The sequence below is a fragment of the Eptatretus burgeri genome, chromosome 12, assembly GCF_056783735.1.
Source record: "Eptatretus burgeri isolate ZD-2024b chromosome 12, Ebu_testis_v1, whole genome shotgun sequence".
Taxonomy (NCBI): Eukaryota; Metazoa; Chordata; class Myxini; order Myxiniformes; family Myxinidae; genus Eptatretus; species Eptatretus burgeri.
In genome coordinates this window covers 68,066,040-68,086,559 of record NC_140972.1, presented here as the reverse complement: position 1 = coordinate 68,086,559, position 20,520 = coordinate 68,066,040, and the positions used below count along the sequence as shown (strand labels likewise).

At 45.0% G+C, this 20,520-nt stretch overlaps 1 protein-coding gene and 1 long non-coding RNA gene across 9 annotated transcripts in view; one reads left to right on the top strand and one right to left on the bottom strand.

The window, feature by feature from the left end:
- HTR4 (5-hydroxytryptamine receptor 4) overlaps positions 1-6,028 on the bottom strand; it is a 108,854-nt gene extending 102,826 nt beyond the window's left edge. For 2 of the 4 annotated variants that reach the window (XM_085848412.1, XM_085848410.1), the window contains exon 1: positions 5,608-6,020. The gene's annotated coding sequence lies outside the window, so the exon portion shown is untranslated. Of the gene's footprint in view, positions 1-5,607 lie in introns of all 4 variants that reach the window. The other 2 variants (XM_085848408.1, XM_085848411.1) reach the window with 2 other exon arrangements.
- Positions 1-20,520, top strand: part of LOC147015838 (uncharacterized) — a 192,162-nt gene that overhangs the window by 75,301 nt on the left and 96,341 nt on the right. The gene's annotated exons all lie outside the window — the stretch shown is intronic.

Here is a 20,520-nt window from a genome sequence, read left to right as displayed (position 1 = left end):
TACTTGAAAATGTTGGAAATGTTTTTTGGCCTGCTATTTCTTAGTGGAAAAATGCTGAAGAACTACTTTTTAAGCAAGATGATGCTCCTTCACACTTTGCTCTCATAGTTTGAACCTGGATTGACAACTATTTTCCTAAATGGCAGATCAGTCATCAAGGGCTTATAGAATGTGAATGCCCTCCATGAAGTCCAGATCTAACACCATGGGAATTTTTTTCTTTGAGGCTGGGCCAACTAAGGGGTTTACAAAATCAAAACCAAAAAATCTGGATGAACTTAAAAACAGAATTTGTGATGTTCTTGGCAATATTTCGAGACATTTCTTGGAAGAGACAGTGGAGACCTGATCGGTGAGATTCCAAACATGTGTGAGAAATTCAGGAGCTTAAGTGTAATCTTACTTATTGCCATAAGTAATGGTATTGACTCTGAGCATCAAATGGTGAAAAATGAAAAGTAATATCTTTGTTAGTTAATAAATAATGATGAGTTTAAAATAAGTATAGTAGATTTTTTCAGACACCTTGTATATCATTGGATTGCCTTCGGACAAAACTAATACTGTAAACCTGTTGCTCAGAGAGGTTAAACCACAATGGGCTTTTCCCAACTGAGGATCTGGATGGCCATTGAATTAGGGGGTCATTCAGTTGATGGAAGGAATTCTTCAAACCTCTCTTCTCTCCTCTTCTCTTTCCTCTTCTCTTTCCTCACTCTGCTCTTCTCTCTCCTCCTCTTCCTCCTCTCTCTCTCTCTCTCTTTCTCTCCCCTCTTCCTCTCCCATCTTTCCCTCTCCCTCTCCCTCTCCCTCTCCCTCTCCCCTCTCCCTCCCCTCTCTTTCCCTCTCCCCCTCCTCTCTTTCCCTCTCCCCCCCCTCTCTTTCCCTCTCCCCCTCCTCTCTTTCCCTCCCCCCCTCCTCTCTTTCCCTCTCCCTCTCCTCTCTTTCCCTCTCCCTCTCCTCTCTTTCCCTCTCCCTCTCCTCTCTTTCCCTCTCCCTCTCCTCTCTTTCCCTCTCCCTCCCCTCTCCTCTTTTTCCCTTTCCCTCTCCTCTCTTTCCCTCTCCTCTCTTTCCCTCTTTTGTTTTCATCTTGTATCATATAGTTTTACCTTTCTGCCTGGGTATGTTAAATTCCCAATTACGAATAAGACTGATGTTGATGGAAGCACACTTGACCTTTTTATCCACTGTCCTTTTTGAACAGTGGACTGTGGAAATGACCTATGTTGATCACTATTGAGTTATTATTTTAGTTTCTTGTCCTTGTTTGTCTAGTCTACACATTTTCACCACCTCCCTCTTTCTTTTCTCCCTCCACCTCCCTACCTTCAAGAAATGTATTGCGCGATTGTGTTCTGATCTTTGACCCGTTTTACATCATAAAAGCAAAGCCAGCAGTGGTAAAATGAGTCATCGTAAAGTTTTATGAATGATACGTTCTACTTTCATTTCAGCGGCAGGGTTGTTTTATTTCCATGCATTTTAACAACTTTATAGTTTATACCGTAAGAGTTTGGAAGTAAATGAATCATTTAAACGGGAATTTGATATCGTGATATTGCGAAGCAGTCTTGGTCGTCGATCGGTGGGGACAGGGACAGCGGGGGACACGTCTCCCCACTTTTCAATCGTGATCAACATCCTTGGAAATAGTTATATCATACATGTTGGTGATTCTGTATGTTCCAGGTCACAGCATCCATTAAAGTAATAATATATGTTTTGATGAACAATCAACGGCCACGTAAATGTTGAGGTTTATATTTTAAGAACCCAATTAAGCTTTACACAAGGGCGGAAAATATCAAGAATTTTGAAACTCTGAACACATGCAGATGGGCATTCATCGAGTTCTCTCAACGAAGTGCTTTCTGCACTTCTCCTATGGGCTATCTCTTCCACAATCATTGAAAGAAATGCAAACCTTTTTATTTCTCCATCTATTATAAACACGTGTGATTAGTTAAAGAAATATATATAGTATCTCGTTCAAAGAACCTTTTGAATGGCCCACGATCACCTTCAGGCCGACACATTTTCAACAAAGGTTGACAAAAGTTTAAATGATACATTTTTGTCAGCAATCACGGAGTTGTTATAATAGTTTAAAAGCGAACAGTCGGCCACACGAAAGAAGAAGAATTACAAGGAAATTTTGCACAGGAAGAGGCCATTTGGCCCATCATGCCTGCATCACATCAATACCAGATTTAATAAATCCGTCAATACCCCCCTTCCCTTCGTGTGCAGCCTTTTGGCTGCTACACTGGTACTCATTTTGCCGACCTCGGAAGGATGACAGGCTGAGTCAACCTCCTGGTGTTAATTCAGTGGATAACGTGGCTTGAACTCAGGACCCTGGGATCCCAAGCCACCACCCTAACCGCTAAGCCAACACCAGAAGCAGACAGTCAGACATGTCTATGTCCATTCTATTAACAAACTCAAGAAAAATAAACATACGCAGCTCGCAGCTCGTGTTATTTCATTGTGACGAACAGAGGACTTCCAGAGCACCGTTTGGTTAATCCGGCATTGGATTGATAAAATAAATAAATAGATAAATGGATGAATGAGCTGGGCGTGAGTTGGAAGAGTCCAAAATCCCACAATCAAGTTGTGATAGTGTTTATATATTCGGTGCTTTCGTTCCAAATTTAGATGCACAGTGCTTCGACTGCACGATTTAAAATTGAGTGCAAAGTCGTACAATTACTGCTCATCACAGAAGGCGCGTTTAAAGTGCAGAAAGTGGAATGAAATCGGTTCACAGCTTGGGTTTGGATGGTCTGTAGCGAGACATGGGGGTTTAGGTTTGGATGGTCTGTAGCGAGATATGGGGGTTTGGGTTTGGATGGTCTGTAGCGAAACATGGGGTTTTGGGTTTGGATGGTCTGTAGCGAGACATGGGGGTTTTGGGTTTGGATGGTCTGTAGGGAGACATGGAGGTTTGGGTTTGGATGGTTTGTAGCGAAACATGGGGGTTTGGGTTTGGATGGTCTGGAGTGAGACGTGGGGGTTTTGGGTTTGGATGGTCTGTAGCGAAACATGGGGGTTTGGGTTTGCATGGTCTGTAGCGAAACATGGGGTTTTGGGTTTGGATGGTCTGGAGCGAGACATGGGGGTTTTGGGTTTGGATGGTCTGTCGCGAGACATGGGGGTTTTGGGTTTGGGTGGTCTGTCGTGAAACATGGGGTTTTGAGTTTGGATGCTCTGTAGTGAGACATGGGGGTTTTGGGTTTGGATGGTCTGCAGCGAAACATGGGGGTTTTGGATTTGGATGGTCTGTAGCGAGACATGGGGGTTTGGGTTTGGATGGTCTGTAGCGAAACATGGGGTTTTGGGTTTGGGTGGTCTGTCGTGAAACATGGGGTTTTGAGTTTGGATGGTCTGTAGTGAGACATGGGGGTTTTGGGTTTCGATGGTCTGTAGCGAAACATGGGGGTTTTGGGTTTGTATGGTCTGTCGCGAGACATGGGGGTTTTCGGTTTGGATGGTCTGTAGCAAGACATGGGGGGTTTGGGTTTGGATGGTCTGTAGCGAGACATGGGGGTTTGTGTTTGGATGGTCTGTAGCGAGACGTGGGAGGTTTGGGTTTCGATGATCTGAAGCAAAACATGGGGTTTTGGGTTTGGATGGTCTGTTGCGAGACATGGGGGTTTTGGGTTTGGATGGTCTGTAGCGAGACGTGGGGGGTTTGGGTTTCGATGGTCTGTAGGGAGACATGGAGGTTTTGGTTTGGACGGTTTGTAGCGAAACATGGGGTTTTGGGTTTGGATGGTCTGGAGCGAGACATGGGGGTTTTGGGTTTGGATGGTCTGTCGCGAGACATGGGGGTTTGGGTTTGGGTGGTCTGTCGTGAAACATGGGGTTTTGAGTTTGGATGCTCTGTAGTGAGACATGGGGGTTTTGGGTTTGGATGGTCTGCAGCGAAACATGGGGGTTTTGGATTTGGATGGTCTGTAGCGAGACATGGGGGTTTGGGTTTGGATGGTCTGTAGCGAAACATGGGGTTTTGGGTTTGGATGGTCTGTAGCGAGACATGGGGGTTTTGGGTTTGGATGGTCTGGAGCGAGACATGGGGGTTTTGGGTTTGGATGGTCTGTCGCGAGACATGGGGGTTTTGGGTTTGGGTGGTCTGTCGTGAAACATGGGGTTTTGAGTTTGGATGGTCTGTAGTGAGACATGGGGGTTTTGGGTTTGGATGGTCTGTAGCGAAACATGGGGGTTTTGGGTTTGTATGGTCTGTCGCGAGACATGGGGGTTTTCGGTTTGGATGGTCTGTAGGAAGACATGGCTGGTTTGGGTTTGGATGGTCTGTAGCGAGACATGGGGGTTTTGGGTTTGGATGGTCTGTAGCGAGACATGGGGGTTTTGGGTTTGGATGGTCTGTAGCGAGACATGGGGGTTTGTGTTTGGATGGTCTGTAGCGAGACGTGGGAGGTTTGGGTTTCGATGGTCTGAAGCAAAACATGGGGTTTTGGGTTTGGATGGTCTGTTGCGAGACATGGGGGTTTTGGGTTTGGATGGTCTGTCGCGAGACGTGCGGGGCTTGGGTTTCGATGGTCTGTAGGGAGACATGGAGGTTTGGGTTTGGACGGTTTGTAGCGAAACATGGGGGTTTGGGTTTGGATGGTCTGTCGCGAAACATGGGGTTTTGGGTTTGGATGGTCTGAAGCGAGACATGGGGGTTTTGGGTTTGGATGGTCTGAAGCGAGACATGGGGGTTTTGGGTTTGGATGGTCTGTAGCGAAACATGGGGGTTTTTGGTTTGGGTGGTCTGTAGCGAAACATGGGGTTTTGGGTTTGGATGGTCTGTAGCGAGACATGGGGGTTTTGGGTTTGGATGGTCTGTAGGGAGACATGGAGGTTTGGGTTTGGATGGTTTGTAGCGAAACATGGGGGTTTTGATTTTTACTGAACATTTTATCAGAATATTTAATTTTTTTGATATAGTTTTAAGTTTTAAATGGACGGCAGAGCTTGTTAAAAAGTCACTAAATAGGTGTTTATAATAATTGAGAATTTTAAATTGTGTTGTTAATATCGCGGTTACCTTATCATACTCGACATTACCGGGATGGTTGGATGATTCACCTCTGAGCTGTCTAGCCTGGGTTGGAATCCTGGCTCGGCTCTAAACTGCCATCCAGGTGTTGCGCAGGCATACTTATTCATTCTTGCGTGTGCCGTCCCTCGGATGGACGTTAAACTGGGCGTCCCATCCACCGGCATTGGTTGGTGGACGTTAAACATCCCACGGTGTTCTTCGCAAAGAGGAGGCGAGCTATCGCCGGCATCGTGGAACAAATTATAAATTCCTGCTCCAACCTACTTCGTAAAACGCCATTTCATGAAAGACTTGGGCCAATACAAAAAGTTTCCCCGGACAGCCCGCCAAGAAGAATGGGAGTAATGGTCGTGGATGGACCACGCCGGTGTGCGCTGCTGCAGTAAAGCACAAAGTTTAATTTTTATATTTTTTTACTCGGAGCATGGACGTCACAACAAACGGCACGAAAAATAGTAACGTCATGTACGACTGTGACGATGTGCACAGATGCGGAGGCGCCAAACACAAACCCGAAAGCACCTGCTGTTAAATACCTTGGCAGTGGTGGTGGTGGTGGTGGTGGTGGCCGTGGAGTGCGGGTTCCGTGCGCCGATGGTCACATAGTCACGGTCACCGTTCGCTCTCTGGAGTCCACATCAACTGCGCTGAGTGTATCTCCCTTTCCCTCCTTTCTCTCTCCTTTCTCTCGCCCCTCATGTGCAAGACACTTGGTACCCACGCCTCCCCCCTCGCCCTTCTCTCTCCGTCTCACACCGAGCAATCGGAGCTCGGGGTTTGGTACGAGATCGCGGCCAATTCCCACACTGCCTCCGGTATTGGCGTCTCCAGCACACCGGCGGTGCCCTCCCTATAGACACGTCATTCATGTCTTGCACATTGCACGACGGATTCTCCAAAGTGATTCAAACTGCATAAAGCAATCACAAATTATATCTGATTAGCCATACCGTAACTCATGTATCGATACTGCGACTGAACGAACACCTTCTCATAAAAAAAAAAAATGTTGATCAACTGCATTTTATGGATGACGATGTGTATAAAGCTTTCCAAAAACCCACATGAACTCAAGTCCTGCAGAAAACTCATTAAGAACTCGTATTATGCGTAAACCCCCCGAACGATGCGCATATGCCTTTTATAAAACCTTCCCAGCGGCAGTTAGGACGGGAATTTGTAATTTGTTCCACGATGCCGGCGATAGCTCGCCTACTCTTTGCGAAGGACACCGTGGGATGTTTAACGCCCATCCGAGGGACTGCACACGCATTGATGAAGCACCCGACCTGTGATACACCAGTGCGGCAGTTTAGTGCTGGGTCAGGATTCCAACCTGGACAGACACCTCAATAGGTGAGTGTGCGTACCTCCGTCATCTGCTCTGAGAGTGAGAGGTCGGTGGTTCAAACCCATTTTTTTTTTTTAAATGGTACAAGCTGCTTCTTCGGTTGACACTCAGCATTTACGAGGATAGAGCACCGACAAACGATGCTGCGAAGGCAATGGCAAACCACCTAGTGCAACCTTTGCCAATGAACTTCTTCGGTAAGAGTATCGTCGATCAGAATCAGAATATATTATGACTTGTAAAGTGTATAAACCTTGCTACTACAAACATGATAGATTTCAGAAAACAGTGAAATTAATGTTTAACTATGTATGGAGTTGGCTGTTTTGCTTTCAGCGTGTCGTTTGAAGGCTACAAGCCCGACGCACCCTTGGAGCTATCTATTAACTACTCAAATATATACATAGTGCAACGCCCCATACCCCAACCCTCTCCATCCCCCCCCCCCAACCCCACCCTCCTCCTCCTCCACCACCACCTCTCAGACTGAAACATTTTGATTCTCTTTCCCTCCATTCTCCTTTCTCCCATCTCCTCCCCAAACCCCCTTCCCCTTTTCTCTGCATTCCTCCCACGCCTCCATGTCTTCTGTTCTGTCTCAAATATCATGCTCTTACTTTGTTCTCTTATACCCCTCAACCCCTCCCCCCCTTCCCTCCCCCCCATTCCATGTATGACCCACAATATAATCACACATTTTACTCTCTCTATTTAAGTGGTGTATTTTCTCGCACTTTGGATGTGACCAAAAGCAGCATTTTTGTTACAACAGATGGCTGCAGGTTCCCTGCCCACATTTTAATTTATTTTACAAAAGACGATTTATTTATATACCTTGATGATGGAAATTGGGAGACTGGGAGCTGTTAATTTACTGATAGGACAATTCCGCATCAAGTCGTTTTAACAAATCCAATTTCACGTCAATCAAATGCTCCTGATTGTTGACCATGTCCAGAAAAATAACTTACATATTACTTCTGCAAAGTGGGAGGAACAAAGGGAGTACAAAGAGAAGAAGAAGAAGAAGAAGTATAAGAGTGGGAGGAAAAGGGACAGGTGGATTATTCTCACCCTGAAGGCAACTTCAACAAGCCATTAACTGGGTTTTACTGCCAATCTGACAGCGACATAATAATTTGCTAAAACTTGATTTGTTTTGTGAAATTTGGAATTCAAATCCTGAATACTGCTGCTTTCAGCCTGTATTGAACCCGTAACCTCAGCTGGAATGCTTCTCGACTTATGTCTTCACTACTAGGCACATTTGTTCAATCAAAGTGCTTTACTATAGTTATAAAACCTACTCTATTCTCATAAGATTGTTGTATAGGCCTCTCAAATACCATGATGGTCCCAGCTTACTTCTCATCTCTGCTATTATCCCCAAATTTTTTTGAAAAAAAAACAGGTAATCAGCTCTGTGTGTCTGTCCGTACATCCTGAACACTATGTCGTCCAAAGTGGTTGTGCAGAAATTCACCAAACGGGATAGTTATGATCAACATATAGTACGAAGGTGCAAGAGGAGTCTCATTTTGGCCCTACCACGTGGTGTTGGGTCAAAAGGCCAAACTCCTGAAAAATGCAATGACAGGCACATTTTAAAATATTTTTTAAATGAAACTTTGTGCATGCAATCAACATTGCTGATAGGACAATTGCTGATAGGAGGTTTCAGGTGACGGAGGGAACACCTGAAACGTGTAACGATTTATTCGATTTGACTCATGGGTGCATGGCCCCCGGGGTAAGGGATCTGGGGTCACAGGGGTCAAAAGGGGGAAAAAAATTAACTCAAATTAATTGGCAGCGGCTTGGGATCCAAAAGGTCCTGAGTTCAAGCCCCGTTGGGCCACTGAATTAATACACCAGGGGGTTGACTCAGCTTGTCATCCTTCCGAGGTCGGCGAAATGAGTACCAGTGTACTGGGCCGGTGTATACCCCGGTTAAAATAGGTGTACCAGATTCCTGTGTCGTAAGAGGCGACAAGGGTTGCGTCAGGAAGGGCATCCGGCGTAAAACATGTGCCAAATCACTATGCGGATCATACGGATGATCCGCTGTGGCGACCCCTAACGGGAGCAGCCGAAAGAAGAAGAAGAAGAAGAAGAAGAATTTTCTAAGCTTCTATTTTCAAGACTGCTTCAAATAAATTTGGTTCTTGTTAAGTTGCAGTGTCGTTTGCAACATCGTTTAATCAATGACTAAAATGAGAAGCGTGTGTGTCTGTCCGTGTGTCTGTCATGCTTTATTGTACAACCAGCAAATATCCCTGTTGCTTCGCTGACGGTAATACTAAAAGGGGAAGGGAGAAAAAAAGGGGGGAAGAGGGAGAGAGAGGGTGGGGAGAGTGAAGAGGTGCAGGGGAAAGGAGAAGAGGGGTGTGGGAAGGGAAGACAGTATGAGGTGAGAAGAAGGGAAGACATACGGGCGGTGGAGCGTTAATAATGATTCTGCATGGAATAACAGTGAAGATGGAAACAAAATAATGTCTGAAATCCGTTTTCTACCGGTCGTACTATAAACACGGTCGGAGACAAACTCCCGTGTGGATATAAATACCGCCCAGATACAAACCCTGCCCCGACACATCCAGAGACAAACACCGTCCAGACATAACAACACAGACAGACGAGTGGGGACAGAGAGAGAAGATGTGGGAGGAGGGTGCTGCATTGTATTGGGAGGGGGTAGAGCAAGGTTGGGACAGAGATAGAGAGAGGGAGAGATATATATGGGTGTAGGGAAGTTAGCCGAGAGAATATTATGCTTTATGCAACACACACGCACGCACGCACGCACGCACGCACGCACGCACGCACGCACGCACGCACGCACACACACACACACACACACACACACACACACACACACACTGCCGATATCAGCAATTTTTCGGGAATCGGCAGGTTGGAGTCGGTGTGATTACCAACCACAGTACGTACTGTCTACAATCCAGAAACCTTTAGGAGCTTTCACCGAAAAATAACGTTGAATTTATATCGATGTTTCAGGGATATGTTCACAAAGGTTATTCTTTATAAACAGCTGGGTGTGATGGGTGGGAAAAAAATTTGGCTCGGTAATTTAGAAAACGCGTTAATACGGCAAATGGCTCAGAAATCGGGTGTTATTTCACAATGTTTCGCTCTGGGTTACGGAGCACGAGCCACTCGCTCTGGGTTATGGAGCACGAGCCACTCGCTCTGGGTGACGGAGCACGAGCCACTCGCTATGGGTGACAGAGCACGAGCCACTCACTCTGGTGACGGAGCACGAGCCACTCGCTCTGGGTGACGGAGCACGAGCCACTCGCTCTGGGTGACGGAGCATGAGCCACTCGCTCTGGGTGACGGAGCACGAGCCACTCACTCTGGGTGACGGAGCACGAGCCACTCGCTCTGGGTGACGGAGCACGAGCCACTCGCTCTGGGTGACGGAGCACGAGCCACTCGCTCTGGTAGAGCTTTCTCAAACCACATGTCATGTGGTACATCGGTTCAGGGTCTGCGCAAACATTATAACTTTATTTTTAAAAGTCCGTTTTTCTTTCTTTTATTCTTTTTTTTTGACCAGATTTGCTTTGATTCCCTGTAGAACACCTCGCAAAACCTCCGGAAATATACACATATCTGGCAGATGCTATGGATAGGTAGTCCCTCTGTGGGACAGGGTGTGAGGTCTCGCAGCGAATTCAAGAAATCATCGAGCTCAATGAAGCTTGTTAATTTTGTTACATTCTTAAAGTTTTTGCTCACTCAATATAGTTCTTCAAACAGTAGAAAAAGATAAGTTTAAAGCTTTGGAAATGTTACATTTTCTTGTGTATGTGTGGAGAAGGAGGGAGGTAAATATGTATACCTTGCTTGCTTAAGGTAAATATGTATATCGGCTTAGTTATCAGAGTCGTTATTTCTTTCAATTATCAGATTTCACAACAGATTTTGACACTTATTTAGTCCGGACGATACCCGATCCTCAAAACCGAAATAATATTTCAATGATAGACTTTAATTAGTCCATGAGAGTAGATCATTGGAAATCATGAAATTGCTCCAAACTCCTAATTTGAAAACTAAAGTACTTACAAAAGTGATGTAGCGATTCGCAGCTATGATGAACAAGCATTCAATATGAGTGAGGAAAGTTAAAAAAAAATTTATCTTTAAAAAATCGTTGTGGCCTGTTCCAAGTCAAGGCATGGGTGAGCATGCCAAAAAACAATGCGGCTTCAGACCCCAGCGAGGTTACCCAGGAAACGCCTTCAGACCCCAGACAGCGAGGTGGCCGAGGATTGCCCGATGAAGGATCTAATTAAATAAGGCCATTAATTATCTTCAAAAGGGGTGTTTTAATTAACCCAAACACCCAATTTCACTTCTGCACTCCCTTGGAGTTCGCTTAGTCTGCATGCAAAGTATAAGGCTGCTAGGTTTCATGGTTTTGGAGTTATGGAGGTGACATACGCACACACGTATACATATGCACACACATCATCCATCCATTGGGACCATACTCTGTGCAGAGCGTTGGTGCTACCTAAGCAGTCTACTTGGCTATTGGGCACAATCCCGGACGGGTCGCCACTCCGACACAGGATACCAGCAAGCTGGCACTCATTTTGCCGACCTCAGGATGACAGGCAGAGTCAACCCCACCTGGTATTAATTCAACAGTGAGTGGGATTTGAACCCAGGATACACACACACACACACCAACTGACATTTATTAGTACAAGAAAGGGTTCCTGCTGTCAGATAATCATAAAAAATGGCACCGTTGTAAAGCGAATAATCTACTTGGAGCAAAAATAAGTGTCCATTTAATTGCAAAATGCCTGTTTTGAAAGCCCGTTTCCCATGATGAAAGAAGAAGAATCAGGATGTGGAACTTAAATGTAGCAATTCCAAAGGTATGACAGCAAGAACTATGAAGAAGAAAGTATGCCTATCATGGAAGGAGCACAAGGAATAATATGTATGGAAATACATCTCTAAGGAATAGAAAATAAATGTAAAAGTAAATAAAATAGGACTGCCTGTCTTGAAGCTCAGCTCGATCAGGAGCAACAGTCACTCAAACACCTCGCAGACCCCCTGAGACCCTGAATTTATTAATGCTGTGACCAGACTTTGGTACATCAAGGGTGATGAAGGCAGTGGTCAAGTTTCATTGACATTCTGTGTGTAGTTTGGAGAACAGAGCAAATACCTATTTGGGGGGGAAATAACCCCCCCCCACCCCCACCTGTCGACTCCTTTAACGAGTGCAGATTTTGATGCAGTCAATACACTTTGGAACATCACGGGTGAAGAATGTTGTGGTCAAGTTTCATCAAAATCGTGTGTGTAGTTTCAGAGAAGAGAAAAAAATAACTATTTTGGGGGTCAAAAACTCCCCTGTAGACCCCCTCAATGAGCGCAGATTTTGATGCGGTCGATTTACTTTGGCACATCATGGATGAAGAATGTTTGGTCAAGTTTAATCAAAATTGTTTTTGTAGTTTCAGAGTAGAGAGCAAATACCTATTTTGAGGGGTTCAATCCTCCACCTCCCGTAGACCCCTTTATGAGTAGATTTTGATGCGGTCGATACACTTTGGTATATCACCGGTGATCAAGGCTGTGGTCAAGTTTCATCGAAATAGTGTGTGTAGTTTTGGAGAAGAAAACAAATACCTATTTTTTTTCGGGGGGGGTCAAAAAAAACCCCTTCATGAGCACAGATTTTGAAGCGGTCAATACACCTTCGTTGAGCATCAGATATGAAGTTTGTGGCCAAGTTTCATCAAAATTGTTTGTTGGTTCAAGCGATAATGTCTGAAGTGTTTCTGGACTGACTGACTGACTGACTCACTTATGGACACTGCTCGATTGCATATTCTCACCTGACTAAAGTCCAGGTGAGCTTAAAATGAGCACATAAACAACAACCACAGCCACAATGACAATGACAACAACAACGTGTTATGAAAGATCCTTTTTTTTCACGTGTTTCACTTAATTTTACCTCTTCATTGAGATTCACAGATAGACATCAAGACATGCAATATGTTTGGGAAATACAACACGTTTTCTTTTGTTTAAAAACCAGTCAGTGAAGCAATAGGTAGTCACGGCTAGTAATGTTTATTCTGAAACCGGTCACCGATGGATATGTTGAACTTTAAGGCACATTTGTAGCCCACTAGTGTTGTACTACACTCACTGCACTACCTCCTTCACAATTTTTTTTAATTTCTTTTTTACCTACAATGCTATTTGGCTCCCTAAAGCAATCATGAAATAATTACATGAAAATCAATATCTGTTGCATGACAACATTTTGAAAGTACTGCTGACTGAGCCTCACTCATTGTTAAACCACAATTGATGATAACGGTAATAGTGAGTCCATGTATTTCCTTTCAGACTGCAAGGCATTCATCATCTCTCCAGGCCTTCACAAATGTATTGCTGAAAAACGTTTTGTACTTCAATGACGTTCTGTGTTGGAAAAAATAGTGGTGCATCAGCTACCCTGGTGCAATTGTTGAACAGATCATTGACGTAGCATGTGGCCAAAAAAAGAACCTGCACTCAGTTTTCAATTCGTGAATTGCTGCACTCAGCGGCTGAGCTGAGAAAATGATAATTGTGAAAAAGAAGAGAAGAGAAGGAGTAAGAAAGAGAAAGGAGTGTGGCATGCATTGGGAGGAGTGGGAAGAAGAGAAAAGATGTGTGTAAAGATTGGATAATTAGGGAAAGGGGAAATGGATACAAATGGAGGTGATGAGGGTGAGTGAAGATGCTGGGGGCAATGCAGTGATCATGTACAAATTTGCCTCAGGTGCGCAGCAACATAATTTTCTACAGGTGCACAACAGTCCCACAATGGAACAAATCCCATTGGCCGAGTCCACAATGACAAAATGGACAAAGCCCTCGTATGAGCAAATAGACATTCTCACTGATTTTATTTGGATCACTAAAAGTGTCTAGAAGCGGGAGAAAGTGTGCATGAGAAATGTGCATCAGCATGGAGCGCTCATCGTGGACGTTTGGATGGTTTATTGAAAATTGTACTTGCTGTGGAAGCTTGAGGTAGAGCACTTCTGATGTTCTTGGTGAATATAATACTGCAAGAGAGTGACTGCTGAGTCAGGATTTGCTTAATTTGTGTCCCTTATACTGGACCTGTGTTCACCTGGTTCGCCGATGCGCTCTGGCCTGTGGGTAGTAGCAGATGGGCCGTTTTGTGTATGGCCACCTGTTGTGATGCTATTATGGTGTTGTGCTACTGTTATGTTTGTGGGGGTAGGTCAAATGATTTTAGCTGAGATAGAAATGGAGAGCTTAGCATGGGCCGTGTGAGTGGTTAGGAGCGACAATGACATCACTTTGTCATGGAACCTGCAGTGTGAAGGTGTATTCCCCCCCCCCCATACAGGAGGAGGGGGCTCGTGATAATTAGGGTAAGGATTATGGGTAAGATCCCCTGTTCGTAACAACCCCTTGTAGCCATCCCTGTGTTTGGGAAATGAGGACGGGGCTTTTGTGGTGTTGTCTCATCTGCCATGATGGAAATGGAGGCTATAGTGAGTGCAGGATAAAACATAAGAAAAATGCACCCAGGGAGTCGGAAGTGAGCTTTGATGCTGAGAGTATCAGGCTGGGAGAACGATGTTGGAAAATGTAGGGCCCATGGATATCACTGCGACAAACTAAAAAGAATGTTCGAGAAGGTCACGTTATCAGGGGTTATAAAAGAGGCGAGCCTGTGCTGGTCGTGCCTCGCTCTCTGCTCCCTCTCTCGGCTCTGCCTCCATGCTCTATCTGGCATCATCATCTCTTCTCACTTGTGTCTCTCTCTCTCTCTCTCTCTCTCTCTCTCTCTCTCTCTCTCTCTCTCTCTCTCTCTCTCTCTCTCTCTCTCTCTCTCTCTCTCTCTCTCTCTCTCTCTCTCTCTCTCTCTCTCTCTCTCTCTCTCTCTCTCTCTCTCTCTCTCTCTCTCTCTCTCTCTCTCTCTCTCTCTCTCTCTCTCTCTCTCTCTCTCTCTCTCTCTCTCTCTCTCTCTCTCTCTCTCTCTCTCTCTCTCTCTCTCTCTCTCTCTCCCCCCCCCCTCACTGACTTCGCTTGATGTCTATCTCCTGGTCATGTGCCCCACTTCGGCCTGTCCCCTGGTTTCATCGCCTAGCATTTGCGATCTTTGGTGCAGAAAGGAGGACGGCGTTGGACGCGGAGAGGTGCATCTGAGGAGATTTGGTCAGCGCCGAGCGTTTCGTGCTGAGGGCCGGTGGACATTTTCCTGCCTTCCGCTCGTGAGGGACCGTTACCTGTTCACCCGACAGATAATCTTGGCCTCTGGGGGATTTTCTGGGTGTCTTGTATCTACCCCTTTGTTTGTTGAGTGTGTCTATATGTGGGAGCACTCCATTTTGGCCTTTATTTATTTGTTTCTTGGTGCCTTATATTTGCTTTTTTTTTAATCCTTTCCTTGTACATAATTGTTGAGCACTTGGTTATTTTATTTATTGTTGCAATTTCTGCGTTATTGTACTTTGGGGAGGGGGGGGTTCAGGTAATTAAACCCACAAAATCCGCAGTCTAGTCTCCTGTTGCTTTGCATTTCCCGTGCATGCAAAAAAACTCGAACGCCTCGGCTGTACCCATTTGGCCATCCGTGCGTGGTCAGTTTTAACTGGACGTACACGCAACACTGCTGTTGGGAATGCTGCATGCTGTTGTCCACATTCCCAAGAGGGCGCAAAGCAAAAGGCAGGGTTAAGTAAGGGTTCACTTTGCTTCTCTCTGTCCGTCTGCCCACAGATGTCAGTTTATGATTGAGGAACAACTTAATTTAAAATTGAAAGTTATATTTTGAAGATGAATCGCAACATTAATCGGAAAACAAACTTGCAGTTTAACGGTTATTTTGCTCTGAATTTGTCCCGATCGGGGCATGCGCAGAGAGGAGCGAGATATATTTTTTTCTACTCTGCCTGTCTGGCAGTCAAACAAAAGTGAAAATCATTCCAAAGAGAATATTTGCTGTTCTTAAGGATGTCATAAAGGACACAAACAGCTAGCATGGATAACTAATGAAATGTGTTAAATAAGTTGTTGTAGAGCCACTGCGTCAATGGCGGTTGAACTTCCGGAATTAATTATTTTTTGATACAACCTTAACAACCTTTATTTTATTTCAATTTAATTATATACTTCAACACTGTAGAACACAAATGACTTTTTTTTTTTTTTTTTTTTTTTTTTTTTTTTGTATACCTTGGTCGAGGCTCGTATGAGAGCTAACACACAACTCACAGCAAGGAGGCATGAGACAAGAGGGGTGGGAGTGGAAGGGACAAAACATTGGGGAACAGACACAGGTGGACTTGCTTCAGAATGATGGTTCAGCAAGGTCCAGAATGATGGACCTTGCTTCCAAAAACCTCCAGTTTTGCAGTATTTGGACATGTTAAATATATTGGTGTATAAGACTGCCTCAATGGCACTAAACTTCTGGAATTATTTTATGCAACCTTTAAAATAATTGTTTTTTTATTTCAGTTGAATTATATTTTAACACTGTGTGGGGTAAGGTGTTCTATAACCCCCCACCCCCAGTTGACTTCAGTACTTGTATGCTGTCGAGTTACCAAAGGATTTGAATGTCCACGGACTTTTCTGACTCTCAACTGGTGCTCACATGAACTCTGTGCAAACTGGAACACAAAATCCAATTGCTCATTCCCTCCTTCATAATGAGTTTCAGAAGACATTTCAATCCTTAATTTGTGGAACCATATGAAAGAAATTCACAACCAGGATCAATTTTCTTATTTTCTTCCCCCCTTTATGTTTTGTGTTTCATGTATATTTGTGCTGTGGGAAAATGTTTATATTGTTACGGCTGTGGAAATTTGCAATACACCAGAAAGGTCCTCAGGTTAGATATATCGATAAGTTCATGTGCAGTTAGTCCACACCCGTTGTTTAGAGAGAATATGTGTGATTCATCCAGGCTGTGACGCTTTGAGTTAGCCATTTTTCTTTATCTATCATTATTTTGGACCAATCACCCTCCAACAACCAAACCACCACAGCAAACCCCCCACCACCTTCGCCTTTCTCCTTCCACAACCATCAACCACACCACCTGTCAACACCGAACGTCGTGCTGTCCAGGGCCCGTTCGGTGATTGTTGCCGAACGCGTCAAGCCGCGAGTACAAATGGATGCCTTTACGGGAGAGGAAATCGGATCAGGGGAGGCTCACGCCCCCTTTTTGCCCGTCCAATGGCTGAACATCGGGTGGCGTGGCCCCGCCTCCAAGCGCGATTTGATCCGCAAATTTACATACACGCTCCTCCCCCGGTCTATAAAGACGCGAGCACAAGGCGACTCGCGGCTGGGCTGGCTGGTCGAGTGAAGACAGAGGTTGTCGTCGAGGTTGTCGTTGCTGGGCTGGGGCTGGGGCTGGGGCTGGCTGGTCGAGTGAAGATGGAGGTCGTGGAGTCTGAGTCGTGTGTTTGCGGGGAACAGACGGCGAAGGGGACGGAGCTCGGAGGTGAGGTCGAGGGACGAGTCGCGGAGTGAAGCAGGGACGCGGAAGAGGGCTAAGGGGTGAGAGTTCGCCGGAGTCGGTGCGGTCCCAAGGCCCCGCGAGCGGGACGGAGCATCTGCCATTCCCCTCTCTCCACCCCGAGCATCAACAATTCCCCCCATCCGCGCTGAGATAGCGCCGGTAACCCCGTCCGTTCCCCACCCCAACCATGGTGTCGACCGACCAACACGTGCCTGCGCAACGCACGCCTAAAGGAGCTCACCGACCACGCCAGGGGCACGGAGTCAGGCACGTTATGCTGACATTGCGGCTAGCTTGCCATCGCGCCACGAGGGCGCGGGTAAGACCCCTTCGGTCTCGTGGACCTGGCCGCTCACCCAGGTCCCACGTATATTTGGTCCACAGACCTGTCTGCCCCCTTGCCTATAAGGGTGGCTTTTATTTGCTTTTTGTGTAAATGTGTGTGTGGCGCCAGTCTTTTAAGTAAACTTGAATAAGTGCTTGTACATTGCTTTATTCGGTTGTAACTCTGCGTTGTGTTCTTGCTTTCACTGTATGGCTGTAAATACGTGCCTTGTCTGCGTGTGTAATAAACTACTTGCTTGTTGAACTGTTTTCCCGTTTCGTTGCGTCCTTTCCTTCGTTTGAAAGTTCCATCTTGCATCACGTAAGGGATTGGTAGTGGGTTTAGACACCCAGTAAATAATCTGAACTGTCGAGGTCGGCGATAACTCCGCTCGGTTATCCCCCCTTAGCACGGAACGAGCCGCTTAAGCGGTTCGTGTCCGGAGCCGACCTGCAGCGTGGTACAACTCCTCGGTACGCTACCCGCGCGGGTACTTAGGTATATCGACATTCTGCGATTCACCCTATTTCGCGTGGGTAGAATGCGGACTGGGTTGTGGTGATGTTAAACCCCCACCCGTGACTGACTCCTGGCGGTAGTTCCAGGAGTGTCATGACTGAATTGTCCGTTCCGGTGGGCGACGCGGTCGCGATTTGAGTTACGTGGCCGATCGCACGCCGGGCGGACCGAAATTCGTAACAATATTGTAGATTCCTGAATTACAAATGCTCATTCATTCATTCCACATTTACTGAATGATGCCACTTGCTGTGTAGATGTGTACTAACCATCATAGCACAGTCCCTTAAAAGTTTCTTCATTCAAGTTTTGCTCAAGTTCATCTTTCAGCGAAATCTAGATTCTAATTTGAACGGTCATTTATTTTTGTGGAATCGAAATTCCAATGCGTCATTGCTTACCTTCTATTCTGTCCAACTTGCTTGGAATATCAGACTGTCAAGGTTCAATATGAATTCTCTTAAATGGAACTTCAATGCAGGAGGAAGCCATTAGACCATTGAGCCTGTGCAATGGTTACAAACCCATGGTTGTTGGTCCATGATCTATCCTTTTCCTCTTGCTGTGTGTTAAGCGAGGAAGAAGCACGTACCGTTTTTAAAGTCGTTTGTATGACTCGGCCAGGGTCAGGTTCAAACTGCTGACCTCAGAGATTCAGAGCGGACCTTCGAACCATTACTCCACCGAGCTTTATAGATTTTGTTGAACATCAGACTCAGAATTGAGATATTTTGTACAATTTGCTTGTTCTTCCTTTTGACTCACACATGTCACACATGTAAGGGCTAATCACCACAGCCCTGATTAGAAACTAAGCTTATTTGGTGATTGAGAGCATTAAGGAGGCATAAACACCCAACATTCTCGAGTAGTTTGTAACAATCCTGTCCATTGGACTTTAGAGGAATGGATAAAAGGCCCAAGCCTCAAAAACAGTAACAACGAGAGAGCTCCACTGATTGGGCAACCTTAACACTGTTCATTACTGCAGTTGGTTGAGCCTCAATAAGAACCATCTTAAGAGTGATAAATGACATCACAGCTTTCCCAGCCTCCTGAATAAGTGAGGCCACAGGGTGACATCACACACCAGTACCCTCATGTTAGCAATGCATCACAGACTCGATTTTTCGAAGAATTTTCAAAAAAATGAAACAAATAGAACAAACTTATCAACCTTGTTGACAAAAAACTGAGTGATTAAAAAATACAATCTGATTGGGAAATTTGATTTCCGCAGACTGCCAATGAATACCAAAAGAAGGGAATGAAATTGTTTATTGTTTCTGCTATAAATGAACTTTAAAACATGCGGTGCTTATGCCTATTAACTTTACACACTTGAATGTATCTGATTTAGCAATATCTTGGAAGTTAAGCTTATTCAAATCAAATTGGAGACTGCTATAAAACACTAGATGTTTGGGTCAATGGACAAAGGCCTAGCTAGACTAGGCTATGAGAAGTGGCTCAAGGAGATATAACTTTTTACATTACAGAAAGGAGGCAATTACGAAGGGATGTGATAGACTTTTTTTAAGATTATGAAGGGTATAGATAAAATAAGTGCAGAAGTTTTTTTTAGCACAATGGACACTGAAAGAAACAAGGGGCCACAGTCTCAGAGTAAAGAAGAGGAGAGTTAAGAGAATAGTTTAAGGCAGGTGTCTTTTACTCAGAGATTATTAAATGCATAGAATAGTCTCCCTGCAAAGATAGTGTCAGCAGAAGCAGTAGTCGGTATCGGTATTTTATGCAGGTATCGAGACGTAGTGGGGTTAGTGGGAGGGTATTTTTCGATATTGGCACGATTGCACAGGCTTGATGGGCCAAAATGACCTCCTCCTGCATTGAAGTCCCTTGTCTGTACGATAGCTCAGTTGATAGGGTGCTTGTCTTCGAGTTCTCCGATCCTGAACTTGCTCTCATTCAAGGTGAAATCCAATTAAAACTGCCATCCTTGTGGAGCAACCTCAGGGGCTGCTGCATCTCAAATATGCCTACTTTGGATGGAAATGTCAAAGATCCCACGCTATCTTTCTAAAAGAATCAGCCATTGTGCGCTGGGAGCCAAACTGCATTCCACATTCTTGGCCTGACTACCACCTGGAAGGCAATGGCAAATCACCACCCATATAATTTGCTGCTCATTTAGCATGGGTAGCACCTGCAAATCTCCTATCAGAAAGGTGGTGAATTGCACATGGCAGTCACAGATAGACATGCAGGTACACATGATTGCAGAAAATAGCAAAACACTTTAACTAATCATCCCGTGCTGTGAAAAAAAAAAATCAGCCTTGGCAACCTGATCCTGATTTAAAGGGTTCCTTGACAACCGCTGGATGCATCCTGGGTGTCAGAAAGGAATATGAAATGATAAAATTGGCAGCAGAGAATTGCAGTAAATACTTTGGCAGGAAAATGAAAACACCGATGCATTATGATAGCTGAAGAATGCACGAGATCTGCCTCTAATAGCTTTCTTTCACACATTGAAAATGGGAAAACACGACACATTTATTAAATGAAGTAAGGCCTTTGTAATGTCCAAATATAAGATTTTCTTTCCCGATAGTACAAAGGCAGAAATATACACATTGCACTCTGTTTAACTACAACATCAAATGGATTTGCTTGATTTAAATATTGTAAGATGAAATCGTTTTATCAAGCTCACAGCA